Source organism: Myxine glutinosa, chromosome 2 (assembly GCF_964187855.1).
Source record: "Myxine glutinosa chromosome 2, kmMyxGlut1.1, whole genome shotgun sequence".
NCBI lineage: Eukaryota > Metazoa > Chordata > Myxini > Myxiniformes > Myxinidae > Myxine > Myxine glutinosa.
The window spans coordinates 8,853,761-8,859,241 of NC_136262.1; the positions used below are offsets into that span (position 1 = coordinate 8,853,761).

The following is a 5,481-nucleotide window of genomic DNA, read 5'->3' on the forward strand; positions in this document are numbered from 1 at the left end:
CCTCTAACTCTACCCCCACCGGCATCCGGTCGCCTTGACTATCCATGGCACGATTTTTAAATTTAGTGGTGTTAAATAAAATTTTGGCCACTCGTAATTTGAGTGCGCTAAGCGCACTTTAGGTCCGAATCCCGCTCCTGACACCAATTGTTACGGAAACGGAGTAAGGCGCTCCCCCTTAGCGGGGGGGGGGGGGTTAATCCACCCTTTTATTTTCACTGGCTGTTTCCGCTCCTGAAGCCACCCCGCTCCCTCCAGAGAGGCAGGGGGGCAACCCCGTTCGATACCGCGGACAAGATGTTATTTGCCGAGCGGATTAGCAGCCCGCGGTTTGAACCATTAACAAAAACTAGACCCGATTCTAAACGTTGGCCAAATCGTGCCACAGGTGTTCAATGATGGAAACCTCTAAAACGAATGGATGTGCAAAAAAGAAGGTAGAGTAGGAAGAACAGGAATTTATTACTAATTATTAGACTACGGATTTTTATGTTAAGAAAATAGGCCTTTTATGTTTTGAAAAGCGGAATTTTTTTTTTTATGTGAAAAAATCCCGAAATATTTTTTTCCCCCGTTTTATTCATTTTTTATTATTACCGAGTTTTTCAGAAATCTGTCAAAAAAAGAACAAAAAATGGTAAGCTTTTTCCTGCACAACATTAAGCACTCTGGGCTAGTAAACAGGTAAAAAATGACGTTCAGGTACCTTTATTGCAACCGCATTGTTTGATAAGTAGAGGACTAGAAGAAATTGACAAGACCCTTTTAGGAACGGTTAAAGTAGGTGTTTGAAATCATTATCTTGGTAATGTTCTCCTTGGTGAGGCGGTGTCGGCGGTTGGTGAGGACGTTTCTGTAGACGGAGAAGGACCTTTCCACGTCGACGCTGACGATGGGGCAGTACCTCAAGAGGGGGATGTCAGCAAGCTTGACTCCAGCCGGCACACCAACCTCAGATCCGTGCTGATCTCCATCCAGGATCAAAGCCACTGTCCTCAGCACACCAATGTCGGGATTGCGCTGCAGCACCGCCTTGAACTTGGTGAGCAGGATCTCCTTACGGCAGCCTCGGATCTTTTCGAGCTCCTCCTTGGCCTGATCAAGGAGCTGGAAGGCCTTGGCCAGCTCCATGCCGGCCTCCTCCAGCTGCTTAAGGATCTTCGGGATGAACGACACGTGGGCATTTAAGAAGACCAAACTGAGCTTGATGTCCGCCTTTCCGAACAGGTCCTTGGCACTCCGGATTGCCATCGCGTCGTCATCGTTCAGCTGGTCCACAATATCCTTGACGGCCTCGAAGTGCTCGGCGTAAAACACCGCGGCGTCGATCCACGTCCCCCACCAAGTCAGAATGGGCTCCGGGGGGAGAGAACGATTGGGCTGCTGCTCCTTCCAAAAGACAACATGCGACGGGGCTTTGACGAACACCTTCTTCGTCGTGGCAATCAGGTCGTTGACGTCCTTGAACATTTCTCGGACTGTCTCGCAGACACGGTGGAGCGCGTGGGCAACGCAAGTCACATGCAGCAAGTCCGGGAAGAGTTCCTTCAGGGCATGGCCGGCCTTGATCATATAGGCCACGGCGTCGCTGACGAGGACCTTGAGGCACTCCGGCTTGAAATCAGGCCAAAGATAGCGCAGCGTGTCATTGACTGCACGCACGATCTCCCCGGAGTTGGTCTTCTCCAGAAACATGCACTGGACGAGGTGGGGACGAAAGTACCCCTCCTTGGACAAGCGTCCCGCGATCATGTTGGCCACATATCGACCTGCCGAATCGGTCGTCTCGTCGACGGACAGCCAGATGGGCTGCTGTCCGAGGTCGGCACGGATCCCCGCCAAGGCCTCGTCGTAGCACTTGTCGAGGTAGTGCTTTCGAATTCAGCTTTCATCGGGGATCTGGAGAGTGATGTGCTTCTCCAGGAACGACCGGAGGGCAGGGTTTTCCAATTTCGACCATGGGATGCCAGCGGCCAGCATGGCCTGGCACAGCTCCTGAGCCACGACGTCGCACTTGTGCCTCTTTCCGCCACCAAAGTCCTCCATGGTGGCTTGCGTGACCGTCCTCTTCAAGGCCAAGTTGCTCTTGTGGCGGTCTCCTCGGACATGTTGGGCCAGCTCAGACTTCTGCTTCGCCCGGAAAGTCTTTTCACAAGCTCGACAGAAAGCCGTGTCACTCGACACGTACTTGAAGGTGGCCCCATCGCCGCCAGCGTTGAATTCCTTCAGCCACTTGTCACGAAGAGCAGCACTCATCTTGATAGGAGACTTGTTCACACTTTGTGTACACTCTCTCACTGTAGTACACCGCCTCACTGCTGTACACGCTGGGGACGCAACGCACGCAAGTGGACGCAACGTTTTGTTTTTGAGATCGAGCGCAGTTAAAAATTTCGATCGCAGTTTAAAATTTTGATCGCAGTTAAAAATTTCGAAAAATTCCCTAATTTTTTTTTAGCGTTGCCAGACATTTTCGACCAAAAAGGGCATTTTATTTTCTTTTTCCCGAAAAAGGGCGAAATATTTTTTTCCTCCGAAAATAGCAAAATAATTTTTTTGCGCGCAAAAAAGCCGTTTTATGTGAAAAAATATTTTTTGTTTTTTCACATAAAATTCCGATGTATACTAATTATATACAAGTCAAAGAAACCAAGGAGATGGACAGAAACGAAAATAATGACAGAAGGAGGAGACACAGTGCAATACTAGCTTATCTATTCAGGCTTACTTATACCCCAGGGACAAGACAAACAAAACAAACTCACGTACACAAAAGGATGGATGAGGTCAGGAACGAATGGCTGGAAGGGGAGGAAGGTTCAGCTGGACGCAGGAGAACGGCTGGGCCGGGAGTGGGCAGCCGCCGACTCTCCACACTCTCGTTCGTACGGCGGCGTTGCTTCGCGGCCGCGGGTCGAACTGCCGTTAAAGCTCAACTCCTTCTCAACTCAACTCAGCTGCGGTGGACTCAGCTGCGGTGGATTCAGCTGCAGTGGATTCAGCTGCGGTGGATTCCTTACTCATCTGCTGTGTGGGCTTCCTCGATCATCTGCTTGTGGGGGCTTCCTCGGTCAACTGGTCGTGGGGGCTTCCTCGGTCATCTGCTCGTGGGGGCTTCCTCGGTCATCTGCTTAAGCAGTCCCTCTCAACTTCCTTTTATAAGGCGCGTGGCGATCAAGCCGCCGGCCTTTTAGAAACGCCCATCGGTGAGCTCGCCTCGGCCTGGATTGGTCGCGAGGGCTCACTGATCCCGCCCCCTTGATGAGGCGTTGGCAAAGCCACGCCTTGTTCCTGGCGCTTGGTTGACTCCTCCCACCTTCTTCTCCGAGATGACCTCGCCATAATGGCGGCAAAGGTAGTTGGCAATGCGAATGGCAATGATGCAGTTGGAAATGGAGGTTTTGGGGGAATTTGAACAAGGGGATCTATCTTATTCGATTTGATGCAATGCAGAGTCAACTAATGGGAACAGAGCCTTAAACTAACATAGAATAAGAAATAACTATAGAGAAGGGCTTATGATTTTCTACATGCATGCGATGGATTAACTAAGGGGACGACCTTTGACCTTTACAATTAACGGAGGTATTTACAAGGATCATTACATTTACACAGGGTGATATTTACAAACAGGATTCTCAAATCCGCAACAATAACATAAAATACGAGATCATGAAATAAATAAGTCAATAATTTGCAATCACTATAACATACAAATAATTAAAATGAATAAAAAAAATTACTGCAGTACAACTCCATATTCAGGCATTAATAACATGAAAAATAAGCATCGTTTAAGGTACACACATTATTGTGAAATACACCCATTGTCATAAAATACACACGTATAAAATACATACGTATAAAATACACACGTTTAAAATACACACGTATAAAATACTCACGTTTAAAATACACACGTATAAAATACACACGTATAAAATACACACGTATAAAATACATACGTATAAAATACACACGTTTAAAATACACACGTATAAAATACTCACGTTTAAAATACATACGTATAAAATACACACGTTTAAAATACACACGTATAAAATACACACGTTTAAAATACACACGTATAAAATACACACGTTTAAAATACACACGTATAAAATACACACGTTTAAAATACACACGTATAAAATACACACGTTTAAAATACATACGTATAAAATACACACGTTTAAAATACACACGTATAAAATACATACGTATAAAATACACACGTTTAAAATACACACGTTTAAAATACACACGTATAAAATACACACGTTTAAAATACACACGTATAAAATACACACGTTTAAAATACATACGTATAAAATACACATTGTTAAAATAGCTGCAATAATAAGTACCACGTTCCAAGATAAAAAAATTCCTTGAAATATCAAACTAGGGAAAGAAAAGGTAAATCTGTTATGAATCTCACTTGGAGAATATGTGTTAAGAGATTAATCTTACTTAGAACACATTCATGGTATTTAAAAGTCTAACTATATAAGGTATTGCACTCATTCTGTAACGTTCAGTCCTGCACCTAATTTCTATAAGCTTATTGCTGTGACGTAATTGTCTAAGTGACGATTGTTTGTTTGGTAACCAGTCTGGGAATCTACTATACAAAGAAGATGTAAAGTTACTACAAAGTAGTTCACGTCGTTCGTGCAGTGAATTCAGCTGGCAGGTACTCAAAGCATTGTAGGAGGAATCATAATCGCCAGCAAAAACAAGCGTTACGCCTCGGTCCCCCGTCGTCGGTGAAGTGATGTGAGTTGACAAAGTGGCAGACGCAAGGCGGCCATCTTGGATTTTGACGTGGCGACCCAATTTTCAATAGCGTTCTTCCTTATGCCTAGATACACCCACACACCAGATTAGAAGTTAGTAGTTCGTTTATTTTTTAAGATATATTACTCACAAGGTTCAGACATATATATGGTGGCGGCCATCTTGACGTTTGACGTGGCGACCCAATTTTCAATAGCGTTCTTCCTTATGCCTAGATACACCCACACACCAGATTAGAAGTTAGTAGTTCGTTTATTTTTTAAGATATATTACTCACAAGGTTCAGACATATATACGGTGGCGGCCATCTTGACGTTTGACGTGGCGACCCAATTTTCAAAAGCGTTCTTCCTTATGCCTAGTTGCACCCACACACTAAATTAGAATTCGGTCCTTCGCTTACACACGCACGCACATACGTTTACCATTGTTTTTACAATGTGCCAATGGGTCATGGCAGTGAAATGAGCGTCAGTAAATAAAGTTGGAAATGACCACCATGAAGTTGTTCGTCCATTTAAAGGTTCTTTATTGTGCTTTCTAATCCGATTAACAGAGGACATTCTGTAAATGTTTGGTTCTTGACGTTAATAACAGCTTCATGAGAAATATCGATAATTTAAGAAGGAATAAAGAACTATTTTATGACGAAATCACACGGCTTTGCACGTTTTTCCTCTC

General features: G+C 44.7%; 1 protein-coding gene across 1 annotated transcript in view; it reads right to left on the bottom strand.

The window, feature by feature from the left end:
- SUB1 (SUB1 regulator of transcription) overlaps positions 1-5,481 on the bottom strand; it is a 991,845-nt gene that overhangs the window by 935,934 nt on the left and 50,430 nt on the right. The gene's annotated exons all lie outside the window — the stretch shown is intronic.